General features: G+C 39.9%; 1 protein-coding gene across 1 annotated transcript in view; it reads left to right on the forward strand.

The window, feature by feature from the left end:
• The first annotated feature begins 8,917 nt into the window (after positions 1–8,917).
• The window catches only part of LOC139740875 (heparan sulfate glucosamine 3-O-sulfotransferase 5-like), a 39,152-nt gene continuing 21,951 nt past the window's right edge, over positions 8,918–26,118 (forward strand). The window contains exon 1 of the mRNA XM_071651460.1: positions 8,918–9,020. The gene's annotated coding sequence lies outside the window, so the exon portion shown is untranslated. The remainder of the gene's footprint in view (positions 9,021–26,118) is intronic.

Below are 26,118 nucleotides of genomic sequence, written 5' to 3' on the forward strand. Positions count from 1 at the left end.
TGCAAAATTGAATTGTACATGTCTCACTACAGTTGAACAAATAAGATGGAGCCTGCTAAGATTTTTTTTTTTATGTAGCAGAAAATGATTCAAATCTTTATCATTGTGAGAAGATGAAGTAAAGGTATTTTTTTAATCATACAAACAGATTCTAATTGAGTGATTTAGGAAGATTTGCGAATGAGAGCTGGTACAATATTTTTATAGCAAACAAACAAAAAGAATTCGTTTTTCAATGGGTTCATTAAAAGAGGCTTAGGAACAGTCAAACACACACACACACATGTGCGTACGCGCAAACATAGATACATACAAGTACACACCCACACAGAGAAAAATATCAAGAAGTGACAGGGATTAAACATGATTTCCCGTGCACACGTACACAATAATAACAGAAACCATATTCAACTATATGCGTCACACTTCCGCGCAAGAGAATAAACTCAAAGTAATATCCATCCACACATACACACGGAATAGGAATAAAACAAGTATAGAGAATATCATAGGAAATTATGAGAATCGCAATTGTACATAATAAATATTATACCCACCGTACGTAGGCTACGGTCACAACCCCCAAAATCAGCCTGCTCGGCGACCGCTCGGCGAGTTTTTAAGCAATTTTGGTCTGAGAACGACCGGTGATCGACCAGTGACCAACGAGGCACCACTGATTTTTAGGGCATCGGTCGGTCGCCGCTGACCGACCAGTTTTCACTCACTGCCCAAAATACGCTCGGTGTCCGAACGGCAACCGCCCAGGCTCTGACCTAATCGAGCAGTCGCCGCTGAGCGATTTAGGGAACAAAAATAATGGAGACAAAAATAACAAAAGCACAGAAGAAAACCAAAGGAATAGATCGAGCGGTCGCCGTCGAGCGATTTAGGGACCAAAAACTGATAAAGATAAAAATGACCGAAGAACTGAAGGAAAACAGGGACTGGATGGGAAAGAGAAGCCAGGGTATTGTGGAAGAAGCAGGGGGAGGGATAGAGGTAAGGATCGAAACCCCATCAACATCTCAACATCTCGGCAAAAAACATGAGGGACAAGGAAGTTAGGGACAACCGCTTTGGTTCAAAAGAGATTTAAGCGAAAAGTTAGTGTACATAATATAGTTAGTAATGTATGGTTTTGGTTATCTTATCATTTAGTAAAGCCCTATATTATGAAGAAGTCATGAATGACAAGAGATGGGAAAGTGAAAATATGAGCTTAAATAAGAATAGAGAAATACTGTTAAGTATAGAAGCAAACCGAGATATTTTGGAAAATTCTATTTATTCTAATTTTAGTTCAATCTTGGGTTTTCCCTCCTTTTGCTTGATTTCCTATTTTTTCTGGTTATCTGTGGCTTCACAGAATTGAGGTTTGGAAGTTGATAATTCAACTCTTAGATCCTTAGCCAAGAGTTTTATCTTAATTGACTAATTAATTGATTATCACATCACAAATTACATATATTATATGGCTACATGAATAGACCCAGGTATAGCTTGTGAGAATTTCCAGCAGAGACCGGCGAGCGGCCGCCGGTACGCCTACGGGACACCGGTAGGTGACCTATCGGTCACCCGTCGGTCGCTGAGCGATTTCGTAAGAATCGGCCGGTGGCCGGTTAGAGATCGTCCAGTTGCCAATGGGGCATCACTCGGTGACTGCTCAGTCTCTGCGCGGAGAAGGTCCCCATATTTCGCAATTTTCTTACCTGAAATCGACCGGTGACCGATGGGAAATCGACAGGGCATCGCTCGGGCATCGCTGAGGTTTTTTTTAGTCTGCTCGACATCTCCAAAAACTGCCCGGCGGTGCCAAAATGTCAGCGGTGACCGAGCAGGCTACAAATCGGTCGGTCGCCGCTCTGAGTTGTGACCATATCCGCAGACACGCTGCTGGGGAAACTTTTCGATAAAGACGTTCTCATCTGCGGACTGAGGAGCGTTGGACTGGATGTCATGTGGGACGAAGAAGTAGATGGTAAAATTGGACTCGCATGTTGGTCCCTGTCCTGGGATCACCCGGGTGGCCACTGGGACTGTCATGGGGATTTTCATTCCTGTTTCAAAAGTAGTGAAACAAAGCGGTTTGAGAAATCTGGCTGGCTGAGTTCGAATATGGATGAAACCATGGACCCTCAATCCTGATCCACGCTAGATGTGAGTCCATTGGTGGCGGCAGTTGTGCCCTTCAGTAGATTAGAGGGATGGCATAGTTTTGGTGGAGATGAGGTTTAGGCTTTTAACTTTTTGCGAGATACCAGGAAACCATTTATGAAAGCGTACAGAGCATGCCATTCTAAGAGGATTTCAGAGTTTATTTGATAAAAATCGGTTTTGGAATTGCTGAGACATCCAAACCTATCAAAACCCTAACCTCATACAGTACACAATGGTACATGAAATTATATTATAAAAATCATGTAAGCCATCCTGTCTGAAGCCGTCTTTGTGCTACATTGAATGAGCGAGGAGCATGTAGCAATAACAGGTAAGTAAACTTGACTTGACACTTTCTTTGGACCAATCAGAACCCTCGATTGGCGCAGCAGTTACGAAATGCAGGAATCGCTGCCCCGCCCCAACAATGATATAATCATTCGTCTACCAGGGGGCATTTCATGAATCGCCTTGGTCGGAAATTTTTTCTGACCAACTGTTACAAGCTACTAAAATCCTTGCATCTGATTGGCTGAGAGCAAATTTGTCCGACAACTTTGTTGAACAAAATGCTTCATGAAATGTCCCCTGGTGAAGCTAATACCAATCAATCAATCAATCAATTAATCAATCAACAAACAAATCAATCAATCATTCATTCATTCATTCATTCATTCATTCAGTCATTCAGTCAGTCAGTCAGTCAGTCATTCAATCAATCAATCAACCAATCAAATACAAAGAAAGCGCCGGTTGAGCTCCCCTCTGGATCCGCCACTGTTACCTCTCCCCTGCTAAAGATTTCCGGGGCCCCAGTCTTGTCAGTTCTGTTTCCCTTGATAACGTACTTTGTATCGAACTAGAGACACAACCCCTTTCCGCTTATTTTTGTACGGTCCGTTTTCCTTTCCGTCACTTATCTGTCGAGACTAATCTGCTGTGGACAGATCAGGGAGGTCTTCTGTGCACTCAGGTATAGGTGTTTGTTCTTTGCTTCGTTTAGGAAGTTAAAGGGGATGGCTAGTAACTGATCAGTGGGGATCGGTGGGAATGCTGGGATATGATTGTTCCAATTCTTGTGGGATTCATTCATGAGTACATTATATATCTATTGTTGTGTGAAAATGATTTGCTTCAGAATGGTCTCATATTCAAGTAATGTGCAGTCAGATGTTTCCAGGTTAGCATGCCTGTACAGTGACGGGGCCTTAAACTGCACATTACTTGAATATGAGACCGTTCTGACGCAAATAATTTTCGCACAACAATAGATATGTAATGTACTCTTAAATGAATCCCACAAGGATCGGAACAATCATCCCCCAGCATTCCCACTGATTCCCACTGATAAGTAACTAGCCATCCCCTTTAATGTGCTCCCCCCCCCCCAAAAAAAAAAAAAAGAATAAAAATCGGCTATATGCACCTCATTGAGCACTTGAGGCGAAAAAAGAAAATTATCCCCCCGATATTAAATATTAAAATTCCACATCATCAACTTATATAACGTGTTGCCGAATGTCTTTGATATACACTGCAGAAACACAAACTCCGTTTACCTAGATGTTCATTAGTCCAAAGATGAACATAAGTTTGCGGTCTTATCCCAAGTACTAGTATTCGTTAATCCAAAAGTTTGTTGGACCAAAGAAAATGAAATAAGGTTTATTTTGCCGAAGGTTTGATGGTGATGAAATAAGGTTTGAAAATCCGAAAAGAAAAAGAAAAAGAAAAAAAAAAGACTCTTACAACTGAACTTACCACAGGAGATTGCCAATTTTGCAACCAGTCATAGATTTAAAGTGATGGACTTGAAGTTTTGGTTGAGATGGAGCTTCGGGTTTTTCAACATTTTTGTGAGATAATGAGAAAGAGTTCTAGAAGAAATACAAGTTTATTTGACGAAAATTGGTGTTGAAATGACTGAAATATTCGAAAACAAAGAGGTCCTTATATAAGGTGGGACCCGAATTCTATCAGGACCACTTTGTTTTACTTTTTATAGATTGACTTTGTTCAATACATCAATTTCGAATACATGCAGTAATTGTAATTCATGAAAATTGGCGATGTATGGGCGTGAAAAAAATGGGCATTCAAAATTAATCGAACACGTGTTTTTTTTTTTGTAATACTTAATAACTCTCTCAAAACAATCAGAACAATTAACCAAGCTACGTTGTAGTGACAATGAATAAGAGAAAATATCAAAGCATAATATAATAACTGTATAATCAAAATACTTTTGGAAATGTCTATAAAGAACGATAAGCACACCAACATGTGGCTACACGAATGCAGACGGTACCAATGCGTTCTTACCATGTTAGTATATCATCAATGTATTATACATGTATAATAGGATCTCGAATATCTGGCCATCGATTATCCGTATTCTCTGGGATCTGGACGTCGACTGACTGACATATCTTTTTAGTGTTTTCATGTTTATTTTCAGTGCCAAATATCATTCAAAACAAACACGCGTCCAACCATTATCGTGCGAATACACAACGGGACATTTCATTATTTCACTCATCCCAGCGGACAGTAACGATGATAATGACAAGTGCCGCGCTTATCACTAGCACTACGTACACAGCAGTGCAGTACACATCAGCGGCAGTATTTTGACGAGTCACAATATCGATCTCATTGTCAGTCAATATCAAGCAAACAAACAACCATGCATGAAGGGACATGAAGGGATATCATACTTATATTTTGTTTAAATTTCCGTAGAAGTATGAAACATGATAACGCTATGAACATAATCATAACATTAGTAACTTGGTAATAGCATGTCTATACTCCTAGCATGCTATGCTGGAAAGTGCTGTGGTTATCCGGCCAAATCGACTATCCGGACGCCCGCCGGTCCCGATGTGGTCGGATAATCGAGGTCCGACATACTCTTATTTTTTATTTACTTATTTATCTTTTTATTTTACGGAAACAGCAGATGATACATCATAATTACTGAAATTAATGGATATGCTATCATTGTTTAGTTTTTGTTTTTTCTTCTCGGTAAATAATATTTTCGTCTTAATTGACATACATTCTATAGGTAATAAAACAGTCAAAACAGGTGCATGTTCTTGGGTGAGCGCTCTATTAACCCTTTCCGTGCCAATAAGTCAAAATGTGCACACATTTCACACACACACAAACCTATGGATTGGGAATCAATGTGGCATGCAGAGCGTCAACAAAGGGAGTCAAACCAATGGATGATGGTTCTGCTCTTTGGAAATTAATTATGGCTATTTGCAGTACTGAAAAAATATAATGCCTTTGTATTGGGAATTTTGAACGTGATGCCAGCAGTGGTAAGCAAACTGCAAGCTGAAAACTACTGCAAAATAGAAAAGCGCCCTCATCGTCGCACAAAGTGTCATTACACGCTATTATTATAAAAATCATAATAATGATAGTGATAATGGACATTATTATTACTGTCATCATTTGTGTTATCATCACTATTATTTACGGTAATTTTATCGGTAATCTTTACTGGGTTTTTTCCAAGTTAACATCAGTCATATTCATGTATTTACTTGTGTGAATTGTACTCTACACATAACAGAAACATAAACCATCAATACATTACACTTGAATATCATACCTTTCAGGTGTATATAGCAACCCAACGATAACTATAATTAAATCATACACGAACACTTACACATGTATGGCCTATCTTGTATACTTCATACGAATATGCAGTGTGTGTGTGTGTGTGTGTGTATGTATGTGTATGTATGTGTGATGTTGTGTAAACAGTAAACAATTATTTTGCTGACATTGTTTTTGCTCAGTATATAGCTTCCTGCACACGATTATTTTCCACATGTCTTTTCGCTATCATCCGGTACATTGTGTCGTCACAAAGCCACTCAAATTTCGCCATCATAGCGAGGATATTTCTTAACGGAGGTCAGATCATAGGTCCATGGTCAGACTAATTATCGCCTCACTTCCTCCTACTGAGAGGAACGGAAGCGTTTGATGCTAAACCGCAATTTGCCATTGGCCAAAATAAGTGAATTCTGCTATCACATAACAACTATCACCAATATCCTAAAGCTTAGTCTATATGGCAGCCGTCTCCGAGTTAGGGTATAAAATGAAGGAAAAAGAACCAACGTTGAACGAACTACATCTGTACCAATTCTCAAAGTCAAGCTGTCCCCTTTGAATCTATGTAAGACAATTTACTAATTTCATTCCATTACATCACTCATGTTCATTAGGAAAGGAAAGCACAGACAATTAGGCACACATAGGCCTACTATTCTAAGAATGAATTGCGTTAATATTTTATGACTTTCCGTACTTTCATGTACTGTACGTCTGACCTTTAGTACTTTGTTTCCGCATACTTAGTCTAAAACTGCCTTCTCAATTTCAGTGGTAATTCCGGAGCAGTAATAATATGTTAGCAGATAGTCTGAGCAGAAAGATTAAATCTGATAAGCACATGGGGAACAATTACGTATTGATCAAAATCGGATAAAAATGAGGAAAGTTAAGAAACGATTATTTTCACAAAACAGTTCTTGAACTGTCAATATTAATATGCATATGATAGAGTCGCGGATGTCGTCGGTTCAACACAAGCCAAATAGTTTATAGGCTACACAAATCTCGAAATTATCCTATTTTTTTTTTTCAATGAACGCAATTATGCCTCAGTCTCAAATACTAAGATATCTGACTGATCATTATCATGAATTAAGTTATTCAGCCAGGAATACCTGGGATAAATTTTAAAGTGATGACAATCATTATTCCCCTGCACATAATTATGTGTATTTTTATATACCAATTAGCGAAACTCTACAATTTGATAACTTCCTCAATTTCTATCGGATTAACTCTTTGCTTTCAGACTTGCTTTTAAACTGGTCCGATTTCGCCCGTATAATCATGTCAGATCATTTCTCCTGCATCAGATAGACACAAATTGAGTGACGTCACTATCCTTTTTCCCTTCGCCATCATTCATAGTCTCCTCTTTCATAGAGAAGGTGGAGGAGGAGAAGGAGGAGGAGGAGGACGAGGAGGAGGAGGGGAAAAACACGGAGAAGAAGGACGAGAAGAAATTTTGTAGCCAACCTTTGACTTCATAAGCCGCTAATTTGCATGTCTCTCTCCTATCTCTTTATTGATACATACCGGGATCTGCTATGGCATGTTTTATGTAAATGGAATTATACTACATAATGCGTCACAATGGTAGAACAAGCTAATATTATCACTGGATTGAGAGGTATGTGTCCACGATGACCTCTAGACCTTTGACCTCTAAACCTTTCATTCGTCAAACTATGCACATCTCCTTCCTGCTCTGGTTCAGAAACAATAACTTGAACGATTTGCCTGCTGGAGATAACATCCAGCAGCCGATTGTGTCATTTTTCTGTACACCAAGGACCGATAATAGCGATCTGGACAACGCACAAAAAGTTACTGATATCTCAAATGGGTGGCACGTCCTTGATTAAAAGAAATATTGAATTTAGGACGTACATGCATTAAGATTTTTTAAGCATTTGTTAATGCTACGTAAGCCTGAGATGTTTGGATGTATAAGGTCACAAGGAGGGAAGAAATATTCAAAATAAAACCTTTCATCGTTTTATCACCCGTTTCTGTGCAAAAAAACAACAACAAAAAAACAAAGACTGGAACGAGAAACATTGGTTCACCTGTCTATTACTAAGATTGCAAACACAGGGAATAACTTTGGCAATAATGAAATGCGCACTTTATTTGGAAACAGTATAGTACAAGTGTGCATTTTATTCTGGCGATCTGAAAACCACGCATGTTTTCACTTCTTCTAGACACTGATAGGCCTGTACAATTAAAATCTATGACGCCCACTAGGGAGAAAAAATAATTAGATGCACTTTACGGGGAGTATGTTTCTGCTAAGACGGTGGCAAATTGATTTTGGTGGATGCCATGTTCATGTTAAAACAAATGGCAGTAAAATTTGCAACTCTTTTATGGTCATTGCTTTTAAATGTATATAGGCTAGTCAGCACTTTTGAGTTTCGAAAGAGATCTTTGTTGAAGAATATGATTTACAATTTTTGCTAACATGAATGAATGTATGTAATTTCAAATAACTTTTTATCTGAATTCGCTGGTGACGTCGCCTGATCATTATGTAGGCCTACATCTTCCATAATTGGCACAGTTGTGCATGACTGCGGTTTTATAGTTAGTAAGTATGGGGGTGTCCATTTTAATATCTGCTAAGCCTTTTCCTCTGACGCAACTTTGAAAAGTGGTACAACATGGTGGGGGGGGGGAGGCTATAGCTTGATCTACTTATATAGGGAAACTTTACGTGCAGACAATTTCTTCGTTTTGTCTGTTGTTGTTGTTTTATCCAAATGTTAGAATTTCCTGGTCTATGGTGCCCAGCTGGCTCTGTATTGAGACTTACAGCGAACACTCCGAGTGACGAGTCAGCAAAGACGGTTGCGGCCAAGACTTCGCTCGTGTGAATTGAATGCCGAGCTGCCGCTGGCAAAGGGGGGAAAACTTGCAGGGGCTCCTAGCGTAACCTCACACACTGGGGGTACCCTCTCTGCACCACACACTCCCCCACATTAGCAAACTCGTCTGCGTTTATCCCGCTGTCCTTGCACAGTGAGACAAGAGTGCACTGCGCGTATTGCGGAGTTTCAGTATCCACATCTCCACACAGGAGCATAGACAGCGTTGAGGCTCCGTCTTTCTGACTACGTGGAATACGCAGGATTATCGCTTCTAAAGTGATCCCCAAAGTCTCCAATTGAGTTCAACTTGAACGAGTTTACCGGCAAAGATTGACGGAGGTTAGTAACCTGTTACACTATTTACGTTTGGCAGTTGATCGGAATAAGTTTGACATATGAATGAGGTGAAAGTGTCACTGTACCGACGCTTTTGTTTCAGACCTTTCCGTGTTTGTTGTCGCTGACGTGAGCCTACTCTCACTCACACAGCAGCGGAAACTTCTCGCGTGGCAGTCGTCTCGACCGTGCGAAGTTGTGGGTTTCGTGTTTCAGACAGTTTTGTTCCGTTTGGCTTTATAGCAATGGGCTGTGCAGAATTTATACGCTCATGTGAAATACATTCATGATTATAGATCTAACTACTGAGTGAGTGGGAGTGATTTTTCAAATATTAGAAGAGATACCATCAAAGTTGTCGCAGTTTTACTTTTGCTGTCAACCCTCTGCCCCTCCACCCATCATCCATGACGACTATTGATGCTGTGACTTGTGACACACATACACACACACACACACAGCTGCAGGCTGCCTTTGACAACTACTATCAATGAGCTTCAAACACATCTAACATTCACAAGACTGATTGTTAAGAAGAGGAAGTAGACTGAGAACTGTGATGGAGGCAAGATAGGGGATTATACGTCCTACATTATATTCGGGGAAAAAAGTATCTAAGGTCGTGGAGAATTATGCTACCACAGACCATGACTTGAACGTTTTACATCTTTTTTTTTTTACGTGCGCGTTGGCCTATACGATATAGCAGGTTGTTATTGAAAATATGCACTGTAAAGGCATATTATATACGGCACTATGTTATGTTTACAAGTTATATAGTGAAGTTGATGTAACTATGTGTAATCATATACCTGTAGTATGTGTGTGTGTGTTTGTGTTTGTGTTTGTGTTTGTGTGTTTGTGTTTGTACATGCGCGAATATTCAGCGCATATCCCCAAAGCTTTATAAAGACCCCGATCATAAATGATTTTATGTATATTAAAGGCAGTCATGTTATAGAGCACATGCAAGTGGTACATAAGCAATCAATATGATTTATACACTTCTATGGGTCACAACCGTCGCTGCTCCCTGATTGTGTTCATAGAATTATGATCGACCCATAGATCTAGATCGCTGCACGTATGTACATGTTTAATAGGCCTATATTCAAGTTTCGGCATTCATTTGTGATGTCCAAATCCTATTCCGTTTTCAGTCTAGAATGAGTCAGATAAACAAACCTTCGAAATAACAAGCCTTATTTCATTTTCGGACTATTCATGAACCTTCCGAATAACAACACAAATGCCCTGGCTTAACGAACCCTATTTCACTCATTTTCGGACTATATTAAGGAACTTCTAGTTAATATATTAGTAAGTCGGAATTTGTGAAACGTCAGAATGATATGCAACCGTCAACGTAACACGCATTTACTTCTATCTTTCTGCTTGTTGTTCAATATTTTGGTCGTACTGGTGTGTTGGCTTCCTTGTTTCTGTGAAAAAGTCTGCAACCACATAATACCGTTTATCCTTCCTTTCTAAATTCGAGCCAAAGCGCAATGATTTGTCAGCAGGGTTGTATTACAGACCAAGATTGTGGTTTTCAAAAAACAACAGTAACAAAACACACAAATAGTTAGCAGTGTCAAGAGTTAACGACTAGTTGAGCTGCAGATTGTCGATGGCGTCTTCCGCTCAGGTAACTGCAAAAGGGTCCAGCTGGTACGTGATTACATGATGGAGTTATACCCTATTATCAGATAAAGTAGTTAGTATAAACTCTCCTGCACCTTACAGATTTCTACAGTTTCCCTTCGGATCTTGTTTACTCAAATGCGTTAGTAATCATCGGAATGTTGACTCTTTGAAGGTGAGTCTGAGTCGCTTCGTCGCCCAGAAAAATTACAATTTATTCACAAGGTATAATAGCAGTGTGTCCAGAACCTATATAGTGCTTGTGTGATTATGGCTGTCTTCCAAGAGATAGCTCCAGGGAAAATTGTGAAAAAAAAATGTTAAAATTTCACTGTCATTTAGTGTTAACTCTTTCATTCATTTGTATAGACGAAACCTTCGCTACTGTTCAGTATACAATCACAGGACAGAGTGGATCGGTGAGAATTGGATGCGCGAGTTTAACTTTTAAACTGTTTAAACCCACGTGCATAGTGAGTGGGTTTTATACTGTTTCCAAAGTTAAACGAGAGCATCCAATTCTCGTTGATCCACGAAATTGGCCTGTGCAACATTTGTGTTATAAAATGGGCCCGTAAATTCATGAAATACAACCGTTTTCCCCATCATGCGTCCGGTAGGCCTACACCTACAAGACTATACAAGACTTGAGCCATGCGTTCGGATTTTACCGGACGCATGGCCATGCGTTCGGACTTTACCGGACGCATGGCTTAGTATGGATCAGTAAAAATTAATGCATGACAATTGACCAATCAGATTGCAGATATTCAAAAGCCCATTTTATAATGTGTTCTAGACCGATAAATCTGCCTCTTGTTCGGTGTCCTCTTGCTTAGTGTCGGTAATTGGATGGGGGCCGACCGTATTACCGACCGTAGGCCACCGAACAAGAGGCAGATTTGTGCTCATACTAGCTAGAACGAGAAGTTTCTGGGTTTTAGTCGAGAAAACCAAAAAAAAAAAAAAAATGGAATGTATAGTATCTGAAGTTTCCATTCATTTCAAGGGAATATGAAGCATTTAAATTGGCAAAGATTGTATCATCGAGAGAGTGAACTGTATTATGCCCCTGGACTATGCCGTATGTAGTGAACTGTACTATGTCCCGGGACTATGCCGTGTGTTCAACTCGTTATGTCGGTATTGTCAATCCTATTGGAAACCCTTTTTAGGTCGAACCCTACGGATTACATCTGTAACGCAAAAGAACAAAATGATATTATTACGATACGTTTTGATATTTTGATTGTCCTAAGATCAATATTGTAAAACGAGTTTGATAATATTAATGTTACGGGGATATACAGTTTTGGTGGAGATGAGAATTGGGTTTTTAACTTTTTGCGAGATACAAAGAAAACACTTATGATATAGTTCAGAATATACCATTTTAAGAGGAATTCAAAGTTTATTTGACGAAAACCGCGTTTGGAATGACTGAAACATCAAAAAACAAAGTAAAACAAAGCGATCGTGATAAAGTGTGGGTCCCACACTTTATTAGAATCGCTCTTTTTTGATATCCCAGCCATTTCAAAACCAATTTTCATCAAATAAACGTTGAATTCCTCATAGAATTACATGCTCTTTCACATTTTATAAGAGGTTTCTCATTATCTCATCAAAAGATGTTAGAAACCTGAAATTAGGTCTCAACCATAACTGTACAATCCCTTTAACTTTTGATAATGATGAAAAAGAAGAACTACAAGAAAACTTCCATCATGAGTGAATTCTATTCCAAGCTGTAATACAATTTGAGAGCCGGACACGGTTAATCTTTATCAGGTATGACATGTCCATAAATTTCATTTGACTGCTAGATCACCTCAACTCGACACCCTTCCCTGTAGGACTACAGACAAAATGAAACACACACACACACACAAAAAAAAAACCCCGTCATCAAACGATATTTCATGTGTGAAGCCATAAAACAAGCTACCTAGTGGATTTTATTCATGGAGGTATATACAAGAACTATTTCCAAGATATATTTATATAGGCCCTACTAAGTTGTTATAGGCCTAATACATGTTTTATACATGTACTTGTATTTCACATATTTATTCAGTGCGTGTGTGTATGTGCGTGCGCGCGTGTTGTGATATCATGTACTGTATTCGAATAATATAGGTGGCGTTTGTCAATGCGTGTTCGCGTTTTTCCTCTTTCCCCTTTTTATTTAGGATAGAATCTCCCCTTTGAAGTTGTGCCAAAAAGCCTTTCCCGTGCCCCCAAGGTTTTGCTCTTATGTGGCCTGAGTATGTAGGGAATGCTAAGCTTTGTGTTCATGAGTAAGATAGATGCGATGTCTGCTGGCGACCCATCAACGACACTATTCGGGCCTTCCGGTCTTATCCGGAAATTAAGAGCTTCACACAGGATTAGACAACGCCTCCTCTTTCATTCATCTTAAGTCCCCCCCCCCCCCAAAAAAAAAAGAACTCCAAGAACAAACAAACAAAGAATCCTAGACCAGTTACAAGTTACCAGTAGTCTGAGAAGAAAAAGAAACAAGAAAAAGTGAAATATTGCAAGCACGACGGTGAAAATCTGATCAAAATCGGATTAAAAGTAATGAAGTTAAGAAATTTTAAAGATTCGCTTATTTTGGGGGGACAGTTCTTAAACAGTTCATAAATATGCAAACAAACTGATTAACCATTAATTCCGAAGGCTATTATCACTGTAAAATGAGTATGCCTACAGAACATAGCTCAAGCGAGGAGCGAAAGACCTAGGCCTATCGATACATTTGTATATCGGTCTAGAGTGTATAGTGAAAATGAGAAGTCATGTAGCAGATGAACCAGTCAGACGAGGGGGGGGGGGGGGGTGAGAGAGAGATGAGAACAAGCAGCTCTCACAACCGCTTGTTTACTTGCATCATGTCCCTGGAGAAGTTGTTAGTGGTCAAGGAGATGAAAGAAAGAAGAGAGAAGGAAGCAATGAACGTCAACAAGGCTTCCTGCCTGCACAACGAACATAGTGAGTTTCTTGTGTTTGCAAACTTTTCTGGCGTGGACAAGCTAACTCGTGGATACTGTTGTCAATTCAAGCTGAAACCTAACTTGAGTCATCATTCTATGGTCGCGCTATTATGAAGAGACGCAAATGCATTTCCCAGGAGAAGAGGCTGGTTGGGACGTAAGGCAAGGGGTGGGATATGGAAGGTTTTAATTACATGTACCTTTGAAGAGAGTACAGTAGTAGAGCAGGCAAGAAGAATATCCTGTTCATGCGATGATGGGATATAGGAGCATGGGTAGCTCCATGTGGGACCATGGCGGTGACTTCCCTTACCCCGCGTTCACATTAGTTACGTTCAGACGGCAGGCCCTAACCTCGAAGTTAGGAAACTTCGAGGTTTCGCTCTTGCCCCCTAACTACGACGTGTGTCCACACGACGAATCTTAACCTCGAGGTTACGAAACTTCGAGGTTAAGCTTCTGCCCCCCGTAACTACGAGTGGGTCCCACAAAACCGGAAGTTTCAGCCCACACTGCTAACAAGGCGTCTATTTATTCTTTAGTCGAACCCTGTCGGACTCGCTTACGGGTACTCTCTTTCTCTGTCATGGTATGCAGAGATAGCACTGCACTGATGACTTTATGCCTTTATGAAGATATTCGTCGAAAACATTTTTTTAGCGTCGGAGAAGAATATAGAATACAGTTTGATAGCGAGTTCGACGTGTTCAGTTTCAGAGATCAAGCGCATGGGAAGAAAAGATGATGTTGTGTCATGCGTTATAAGTTTTTCACGTGTGGTGTATTTGTGGTGTACGTTTGGGAGGTTGACCCGGAAGCAGAGGGAAATTGTGGGGGCCGGAGTTTACGGCGAGGTCACTCTTAACTTCGAGTTCGTTGTGTTTTGTGTCCACACGGTGCTTAACTACGAGTGGGGACCCCCCGCGGCTCGTGGTTAGAGCGCTAACCATAAGATTTCTCGTGGCTCGAAACTTCGAGCAAACCTCGAGGTTTGCTAACTACGAGTGCGTCTTCACGGTCCCTAACTACAAGCTCTAACCTCGAAGTTTCGTAACTTCGAGGTTAAGGGCTCCCGTCTGAACGTAACTTTTATTTGAAGGGGGACAGTCATCAGATATCTTATCATTGGTAATCATGTTTTTGCAACTGACTGCTATCTGGACTGTCCCTGAGCTGCGAGGCAACTGTAAAACCAGGAGTATGCACTTAAAACTGCCACGTAGGGCTTTCCGGCATTCGGTGCGGGTGCAGTGTTACATAATAAAGACAAATTGAGCAGTATATACTTTCTTGGACGGAGGTATGCATGAGTTATGCATGGGGCAATACATCAGAACTGCCCAACTAAAACAGTCTAAACTGTTTCATCATCATCATCATCATCATCACTATCATCATAATCATGAGGAGGTACCACACAAGAGCTAGGTGATGTTTCACAGATATTCAAACTTAATGGTCTGCTCTTTGGACATCGGCCAATTCGGAATTCGACCAATTCGTACATGATTCGACCAGCCATGAGGTACTAAATAGATGTTTCCTGCTACTTGTACTTTCACTGAATAAACTCCTCTTGTCTTTCATGATGTTGGTGGAAAAAGACCATAGAGTGCCTATACTATAGAGGCTATACGTGTGTGTGTGGGGGGGGGGGGGGGAGGGGTTCCCTTGTATAGCAAGCGTACCAATTATTATTTTGAAAGCCGGTTTCACGGGCCACTTATACCCTTATGGCATGCATGACTAGCATCGGATACGCGGTAAGTAATTAGCGATGATGAGGTTCTTCCATCGGAATCCGAGTGCTGCATTTTCAACAGGTTGCCATCGTGATATCTCTGTCCCTTTTACTAGGCTCTCTCTACTGTAACTTCCACCTGCTGTACACAGTGATATGACATTTTGGGGTAGTGTTCCCGAAAATGATACAGTGCACGACCAAGTGATAATGATATCTGGCTATCGCGCCCTCATTGACTATAACAACACCCCTCCCCGCAATACCATCATCAACATGCCCATGGCTTGGGTTCGAGCGTTTCCCGCGCTTTTGTCTTCCTGCTGTCCGAACGTCATATGCGGTACTGACCTTTCTGCTCTACATGTACATTCGCATCGTTCACTTCCCCACTATGCTTATGGAGTCAGATGCTGTAAATACAGTACAACTAAATTTATAATGAGTGGATGCACAATGGACAAATGGTCGATGACACGGTTACAAAGGGTACCAAAGAGTAGGCCCACAGTGAAATAAATTTACGATTTGCCTCGATTTCAATACATTGAGCAAATATTCTGAAAGTCAACAAACAAAGATTTCACCCGCGAGACCTTTCATACTAAAGTACTATACGAGATCTCACCTGAGATTTCTTGGATGAACCTGGGAGAGCTCTTTTTCTATCATAGTAGGTTTCGCAGGTAAAATCCCGCGGGCAAACTGCTGGTTGCTTTAATGTACCCCTGAACCGTCCCTGGTAAACTCCCAAGTGTCCCGAAAGACGCTGCTGTGTGAAAAGCATCGCGTTGAAACTCCAGATGAAGCCAAGTTCAGCATACCAACAACATTTTGTGGACCGTTTCGCGCATACGCCATAACGTGTAATTTCACTGTAGACGAGAGAAATTGAATAAGAACTCATTCGCTACTAGTTTGAAAGATTTTTTTTTTTTTCCGCGGGTGTTTTATTTATTGATTATCCGTTGAATCTCCCGGGTGATTCCTGAGTGGCTATAGCGTGAAAGGGGTTTAACACCCCTTTCACGCTCCTGATAGCACCCGGATGAACCCTAGGCCTATAGAGATCTTGTAGTAATACTAGTATACTAAGTCTCGCGGTTGAAATCCCGGGTAACTTTTCAGAACCTCGAAACGTCAAACCGTCCGAGGTAAAATCCCGAGTGTCCCCGCGAACTCCCGAGCGACGCTATAGTGTGAAAGGCTATGCGAGAAACTCTTGGGTGAAAAGCGAAGCTACATTGTATTAAAATTTGACTATAACACTAACGTCTTGTGGGTGTTTCGCGCATGCGCCATGCGGTGTGCTTTCACTGCAGAAGAGCTTAAATTCGCTAGTTTTAAAGAAAATTTTCGCGGTATTTCGTGTTTGTTTCCCTATATACTGAATCTCCCGGATGATTCCCCGTGCAACTTATAGCGTGTACAGTAGGATTTTTTTTTGGGGGGGGGGGGGGGTGGGGAGGGGGCATGCGGGGTATCTCCAGTTATTTGCTTATGCCTCGAGTGCCCTTCATTTTTCTCCGTATGGCCTACAAATCCCGACCTTTTCAGTGAACGTGAATACATAAATAGGCCTACTATGAGCGATAAGCTTTAGTGATTTTTCACTTTGGCCTAAAATGCCGAGAACGAAAGTCTCGGTAATGGACCACAATATATTGCCTTCTTGGGCCATATCTTAACTAGCAAAGTTTTTGATTCAACCATGGAGGTAGAAGTCTTTTCTACCTCCATGATTCAACCATGGATCTATGAGTCCATGATTCAACGAAGGTGTGTGATGTGATGCCTCCGTGGATTAACCAGGGAGGTGGAAGAGACTCTCTTCCACCTCCCTGGATTAACATTCCTTGCTGGTGTTTGTGCCATATGGTAGGTCTAGTTGTTTCCGTTTTTGTTGTCATTGTTGTTTCTTTCCGCTAATACCTTCGAAGTCTGTTTGCACTTTTAGAATCTTATCATTACTTTCGCATTTCCTATATCGAACATCTGGGTGTGAAATTAAATGCGTCCCTGGCTCTCATTATGCTGAGGAGACCAAATCTGCGAAAATTACCACAGTCAGGGCAACTCAACAAGACTTACTAAGTAAATAATGCACGATCAGATATCATGGAAAATAGTGACCTTTAATTGATTGAATGAAAACAATTCAGGATGTAGACTTTGGGTGCGTACATGCTCAATTTGCAAAGGCAGAATCAGCATTTTGAAACATTGCTCCAAAAAGCCGTGCACGAGGGTACTGGTTTCTGGTCAAAATTTTCTGAGCTCGCGAAAGAAACTATAAACCCCCGTGACATTGTAGCGAGTCGTTCTGCGTGTGAAACTTCTTCACGTGAACAGGAAAGGCGTTGAGATGACGTCGGAATAACGCGAATCATAAACATGATTTGCGATTAGAGAATCGCCCATCACAATCGTGCCTTTTTGTGCGTTTTGAAACGCTTTTCTTTTCTTTAATCGAAAAGAGTCGGGACGCAACTGTGTTTTGACCTGACCGTGATTCAAATGCCTGATTATGCATGGCCAAAAGAAGTTGAGCGTTCACGCACCCAAACTGAGAAAGGAAGAGCACACAAGGTAGATATTTTATAACCGAGAATAAAATCAAACATGCAAAGCAGTTGACGTTTCGTTAAGATCGTGCAAAGATTATGAAATTAAAATGAACGGATTTTATTTTTATCATGTAAACTCAAAAGCGATATTTGTCAAATTTAGATTAGATCACGTGATTTCGTGAAGTAAACAAACCTATGGATGTCATGTCCAGGGACAGCGGCACGATTTTAGTGTGGGTGTGTGGGAGAGGGAGCTACGGGTCAAGAGTATGGGTCAAGCTTCTGACGGTTTAGCAACTCTCCGCTGTTGACGGTTAAGCATCTTTATCATGCCGGCCCTCTGTAGAAATCCCAATAATTGCTCTGTTTTAATGACAGCGTATTAGCGAAGGAATGATGAACTTTCATTCCTTGTATTTATTCAAAAACGAAAAAGTTGTGAAGATCTGTGTGCAAAGAAATGTCAGAAAGCTTTGAGATATGATAAGTCTGTACACGTGGCAGCTCCCAGCTCCCTGACCACTCGAGTGACCCTGATGACCTTGTTTATGAGGCCGTGGGGGACGATTGACCTCTTGACTTCATTTGTTGTCCATCATCCTGTCAGTGACCAGGAGGGCTTCATCACGAGCTGTCTGGTCAAGTGGTCAGAGACTTCGGCTTCCCACCTCCCTGGTAAAACTAAAAGTAGGGAGGTATGGGAAGCCGAAGCGGAAACATTGCTTACATACAGATCAGACGTTGTTTCGATCCTTCCACTGTATTTTAATTTATGCATCCACAAAGACAAGCTCCACAAAGAATGTTATAGTATTAAATTGATGAAAATTTTATTGTCGTGAAGCTCATCGGAATTGAATTCACAAATTGAAAACGGTGAAAGAATAAAGTCAGCGATGATTTCTCCCATAATTATAAATCCCAATATAAACAAAGTCAGCGACGTTTTATCCCATGGTCGTCATGTCAATGTTTGCGCTATTTTTCACGGATCTTGGTAAATCCTGATTGTTTAAAATCTCCTCGCTTTTTCAACTTTCAGTTTGAAGTGTATCCCTTTGCGTTTAATGAAAAGCGATATAATTTTGTCAGTGACCTGCAGGACTATAGGCCTACATCGCAATGAGGACGGCTGTACTCGAGTCATCAGTTTACCCAGGGAGGACTCCCACACCTCCCTGGTTTACCTATGTGCCCCAGTGTGTAGTCGGAAGTGATAATTGTCGAGCTACTTATTAGTGTCATAATTACATCGCTAGTCCAAGAGCATTAGGTCAAAAAAGGCTTAAAGGGCCTGTACAGTACTGGTTGAGGTAGGGATTCATGTTTTGAACATTCCTAAGTGAGATAATGAAAAGCCTCTTATGAAATATGAAAGAACATGTAATTTTAAGAAGGATTCAACGTTTATTTGATGAAAATTGGTTTTCAAATGGCTGAGATATCCCCAAAAGTGCTAATATTAAAAGGCGACATGCCCCAACTTTATTAGTATCTCTTTGTTTCACCTTGTTTTTGGATATCTCAGCCATTTCACAACCGATTTTCATCGAATAAACTTTTGATACCCCTTAGAACTGCATGCTCTTTGACATCTCATAGAGTGGTTTCTGAATATCTCACAAAACGTTAAAAGCTAAATCTTCACCTCGACCAGAACTGTACACACCCTTAAACCTGGACATTTTTGGTAACAAGCTTTTTTTTTTTCACGGTAGGTCCAGAAAAATGTCTAGAATAACATACTAAAAGTCCTCATAAATCCTCTTTGAGCGTTGTCTGCAATCCAAGATGGCGTCCCAAATGGCCGCCATTTCCAGAAATTCTTATAACTTTTCAACCAGAGAACCCAAATACAAAATTTAAATGTCTATAATAATATTTCGTTTTCAAGCATGAAGAACACAATAAAACACATATCAAGAGATGTTGATGCACGCAAGTAGCGAAATCCAAGATGGCGTCCAAATTGGAAGCCATTTTCTGAAATTCTTATAACTTTTCAGTAAGGTAACGCGAATGCAAAAATTAAATGTCAAAATATATGTTTTGAAGGATGAAGAACTCAATAAAATACATATTAAGAGATGTTGACGCACACAAGTACCGATCCAAATCCATGATGGCGTCCAAACTGACCGCCATTTTCTGAAATTCTTACAACTTTTCAGCCAGGTAACGCAAATACAAAAAAAAAATAAAAATGTCTAAATATATGTTTTGAAGGATGAAGGACTCAATAAAATACATATTAAGAGATGTTGACCTACACAAGTACCGTATTCCAAGATGGCATCCAAAATGGCCTCCATTTCCTGAAATTTTTATAACCTTTCAGCTAGGCAACCAATTACAAAATGTAAGTGTCTGTGAAGAACTCAGTGAAATACTACTTACATAATTTTTAAGAGATGTTGACGCACGCATGTACCGATTAAACCGCTCGAGCTCTTCCTAAAATGCAAAATGGCGTGGAAAATGGCCGGCAGTCACAATTTTATCTCTCTATAGTTTATAAGAAACTTTGTAAAGTATACAAATAAAAACATTTGGATGTTAAACTCAAGGAGTATGTCCTTGTTGCGAGAGAAACATTTCACCATCAGATTCGTTGCTAAACAGAGAGCCTACTAGAAGGCAAAATCTTTTTACCATGGTCTATATTCGTCACCTCAAGCACATGACATGAAAATTTAGTGCTAGCCCTTTTGTATTACTAACGCATTTGATGTCTACCATGAGGTGAGTTCCATTTGAAACTATCAGTTATCACTTAAGAAGTACAAACAATTCTTTTTTACGTCTGTGCTACATAAATGTTCAAAATTAGTATCTTATTGTGATACAAACTAATGTGTAATTCATCACATGACAGCGAATTTCTTTGGTGCAGTATATTTCTCGACTTGGGGCCGAATTCTCGAAGGTGGTAGATTTAGCGCACTCTTTTGGTGAATATATGTGAGATTTGTTTTTGTCGTAAAAGTAAGAAAATATATATTATGGAAATATGCGGGGAAGATGTATGAGGTGACGCACCCTCCCACAAAATGGAGATTTTGTTTTTGTAAGGTTAGGGGTTTTATGTTGATGAAATGCTATATTTCGTTTCTATTAAAAAGTGTACGTAGAGTAAAGACTAGTACAGAACTGCCAACTAGTACTGATTTTCAGTAATTTCTACTGAAATTGAGAAAGAATACTGAAGGCTACAAGCAAATTACTGATTTTAGAAATCATTGTCTGTGATATATTCTATTACACTGTTGAGGATTACTGAGTTTCACTCAAAAAAGGTACAAATTACTGATTTTTAGCCATCAAAGTACTGAAAGGCTTTTACAAAAGTTGGCAGCTCTGCTAGTATATTCAAGGCAATGAGCTAGTAGAGGATGTGGAAGGGGGGGGGGATCTCTTTCGACTGGAGGGCGTTTTGCATTTCTATGATCGTCATTAACCGGCCTATAGTGCACCCTTAGTATTTTCCTTGATTGTCCATCCTCAAAGAGTAGATGATTCATAGTCTCGGTACCCCCATATTCTCCAACACGATTGAGTTTTCACACTTTAATTGAAATAAAAATAATCATATCATTTACACACATTTGATGGAATATTTGGGAATTGTTAATCATAGGGGGATTTAATTCATATTGGGGAAGTGAGCAGTGGAAGGGTTAGGAAGGGCAAATTACTCTCCAATATGAGGGAACTAACTTTTGCATTTTGAAAGATCTAGTGCACACTTTTTGATGACATATTCGGAAATTTGTTAATCTCAAAAGTGTACAAAGTCTTGATATGGAGAGGGGCCGAGCGAGGGACGTTTAGCATTTTTATGATTGCAATTCAATGGCAGAGTGCATATACTTCAGGTTGAATATTTTGAAAAAAAAAATGATTGTACAGGCCACCCCCTATCCCAAGAGGGGGGGGGGGGGGGGTTGCATCCAACCCAACCTAAACCGTGTTGTGCACATTTAAGGGAAAGATTCCACTGGACCTTTTGAGTTGTTGAATCTCGAACATTATGTTGAATTTCTTTGTCTCTTGAATCAAGCTAAAAACAGCAATTTTTATTATAAACAAACGGCGGCCATTTTGAGCAAAATTTGGTTTTCGCGAAGAACTTACATGGTTTGATATGTACTTACGTGCTTCATGATCTCTAAATAAGTATTTCGTTGGGTTCCTTATGTCTCAAAATATATATTTATACATTCAAGTGCGTATCGCGGTTACCTTGTTGCAGGGTTATGAGAAAAACAGGAAATGGCAGCCATTTTGGACACCAGTTTGGATTTCGGAAAGTGCTTAATTGCTTTATTTGTGTTTCAAAATCTCTGAATAAGTATTATATTTGGATCCTTGTGACTCAAAACGCATATTTCAACATTCCAAGTGTATACAGTTGAAATCTACTTGCAAAATTATGATTTAAAAAAAAATCAGGAACTGGCGGCCAGTTTGGACGCCATCTTGGATTACGGTACTCGCGTGCTTCAACAATTCTTAGTATATATTTTATTGAGTTCTTCATCCCTCAAAACATATATTTAGACATTTAAATTTTGTATTTGGCTTACCTGACTGAAAAGTTATAAGAATTTCTGAAAATGGCGGCCATTTTGGACGCCATCTTGGATTTCGCTACTTGCGTGCATCAACATCTCTTAATGTGTGTTTTATTGAGTTCTTCATGCATGAAAACATATATTTACACATTTAATTTTGTATTTGGGTTCTCTGGTTAAAAAGTTATAGGAATTTCTGGAAATGGCGGCCATTTTGGATGCCATCTTGGGTTGGGGAAAGCGCTCAAAGAGGATTTATGAGGACTTTTAGTATGTTATTCTAGACATTTTTCTGGACCTATCCTGAAAAAATCAGCTTGTTACCAAAAATGTCCAGGTTAAAACTAATACTCTTGGCCATGGACTAAGAGCCAAAGTAAGAGCTCGGAGCTTTCATCCAGTGTGCAAATACGATGTAGATAGAAAGTTGTCATTTTGATATTTTAGAGGCTAATAAGAAACTAGAAAAGCAATCTGAGAGCGCTGACCTCCGCCATACACCGTATTACACGCATGCTGAAAACCGCCCAGTTTCCAAAAATAGAAGCCTTTTGTTACGTCAAGCAGCTTGAACTCTTAAAGGACAAGTTCACCTTCATAAACATAAGGATTGAGAGAATGCAACAATATTAGTAGAACACATCAGTGAAAGTTTGAGGAAAATTGGACAATCGATGCAAAAGTTATGAATTTTTAAAATTGTTGTGTTGGAACCGCTGGATGAGGAGACTACCACAGCTTGTGAGTCATATGCGTACAACAGTATAATGAAAATGTAAAGAAAATTCAACATATTTTCACTTTTTTCGCATAATGAAAAAGTGCTTGACTTGCCTCATTCTAAAGGGAGGGAATAATATCACCCATAGCATAATGTCGGTAACGAGTCAAGGGAATATGCACTTTTTTCAAAAGATGAAATTTTGTGAAATTCTCTTTATATTTTCTTTATATTGTTGTACGCATGTGACATCTAAAGTTATTTATACACTGCAGTAGTCTTCTCATCCAGCGGTTATTGCACAAAAACTTCAAAAATTCTTAACTTTTTAACGGATTGTCCGATTTTCCTCAAACTTTCAATGATGTGTTCTACTAATATTGCTACATTCTCTCAATCCTTATGTTTATGAAGGTGAACTTGTCCTTTAAGTTAATTGACCCTGTCTGAAAAAAAATCTAAATCCCATCAAAAATCCATAGAAATTCCAGGATCACTACCAAAAATATAATCATCTGTGTTATTCAAATGCGTTCACAACTTTTTGAGTTAGTTTGCAAACAAACCAACCAAACAACCAACGCCGATGAAAACATAACCTTCTGCCTTGGCGGAGGTATGATCAAACTAGGGGATCCGTGATCGAATGCAACAAAAATGTGTGTACAGTTGTGCATTTGATAGTGGGGTATACTCATCGCGCAAGGTGGCACATACTCTTGTATGGTACCTTGTCTGTGATGGACTCCATCAACTTCCAAAACGTTTCCGAAAAATCGAAAAAGCCATGAGAATTTGAGTACGATTGGCTAATGGCCAAGTCACATTTGCGTTACCCCCCCCCCCCCCTCCCCAAACATTGAAACTTCTTTCCAAATGTTCCAAGGCGTTTCTGGTATTATTGATCGCTGACCCTTATAACCTCGTAACCATCAACGGAAATAGCAGCCAAGTTTGGGATTCAGGTCGTTTCTGCCAGACCCAAATGCTGCTATGGAGAGTGCTACTTCGCCCTCGTTTCTCATGTTCGCACAGCGGTTTCAAGAATTTAGGCCAGCTATTGATACTGGCTGATGATCGGTGGAATGTGGGAGAGGCTGGGGCACATAGACAATTAGATTTGTGAACTCTATAGATTATGCTGCCCTAGGTTATTTCCCCACTTTGAACTACATGTACATTTTTAAGTTAGCTGGGAAATTTGATGTCTGTCTCAAATTGTCTCTCCAGCGTCAACTTACTTGTTTGTGAGTCGACGAGAGGGGTTCGAAAGGATGTCAAACATGTTGTGAGTATATTAAACCAGGGATAACCATCACCCAGGAGTTACGGAGCTGCATATTCACACACAGTGCAGGATATGATATGATATCAAGGTTAGCAGAGGTTATGAAACTGGATTTGAACCTGAGTGTATTGATTTAGGGAAAGATAATTTATGTGAGGTTTTATCTTCTCGACAAAGACGGAGAGAGGGTTTGAGTTTGGAGAAAGGACTACCTTTGCGCTTTGTTAGTCTCACCCATGTCACTTTACAGTCCTCAATGTAAACCAGGCGTAATGAGGTTTCTTTCATTAATTTTCTGTGAAATTTTGGTTTTGATAAGGCTGTTTATGACGATTTTCCTCAACACTGTGTAAAGAGTATCGAGTGTCGTCTGTGTATTTTCAGCTTCTCATACACAGCCCGGTAAAGCCTTTTTTCCCCTTCTTCTTCTTCTTTTTTTTTTACAGCAACTGGGCTGTGTATAGTTACTACAGTGTAGTTAGGATGAGTGAACACATTCTGACCCAGGTCATTCACGCACGTTGGCAGAGCTGATCTGGATCCCAATGAATTATCATTATTATTGTCAAGGACACGGTGCTGGGCATATAAACTCGTCAATGCAGTGACCAATATAAGAAAGAACGCAGGTAAAAGATGCGTACTGTTTCTGTCTTTACACTGATTTCTCACCATCTGTGTGTTTGCCTATTTTTAGTCCAGGTAGGCCTATCTATTAAATCTTATTGATACACGTATCTCTGTTGATGTACACTATTGATTTGTCCATAAACTTTTCAAAATAAACACCAGTTACAGTCGTGTGAATCAACGTGTAATGGGTCTTGAATTCTGAAGAGCAATGGCTAAAAATCATGTTTGACTTTTTTCCCCATTTTGATCATCTGCCTTCCAATGGATAAGGTGAAGTCATCACCTTTTCCTGTATGTTGCAAACAATAATACTGATCTTTTGAAACACGGGATTGTTTGTTACGTAACTTTCTCATTTCATATCCATTTTCAATGAACCTTCTACCATTCCATTCTTCCTATTTTACTCTCTGACTTGAGATGAAATCAAACAAACAAGATGTTTAAGGTTTACCTGTTTGTGTGGTGAAGATCTGTTGACCTTAGTGTAGTTCCATAACCCTTCTAGCCTCCATATTATAATTAATTATTCAAGGCCAGTGAACACTGAATTTCGGAGCCGCTTTAGAGGAAGGATTCGTATTTTCTGTGAAGTTGTTGTGGTTTTTTTTTTTCATGCATGAGATGTTTCCTTCCGTCTGTCTGCATGTTCTTCGTGTTGAAATCCTGTAGACGCAAAGTCGAGCGTTTCTAAAGGACCGATGTGTTGCCGAGGAAGTACCGTAACCAATTGACATCACCGCCCTGGTTGTGGAAACACGGGTGGAAATATTGCACCCATGTTGCTGTTATTTTAATTTTTAAGGCGCGTGTCATTCAGTTGTGAATGTGGGTATATACGCCTTGCGTGATATCATGTAGTCTAACTCCCATGCGTCTGGACTCTTTGCCCATTTAGAAATATGTAGGCCTAAGCCTTCAATCAGGAATCAGC

Source organism: Diadema antillarum, unplaced genomic scaffold, assembly GCF_040938485.1.
Source record: "Diadema antillarum isolate AM-2024a unplaced genomic scaffold, OU_Dant_1.0 seq00000889_RagTag, whole genome shotgun sequence".
Lineage (NCBI taxonomy): Eukaryota > Metazoa > Echinodermata > Echinoidea > Diadematoida > Diadematidae > Diadema > Diadema antillarum.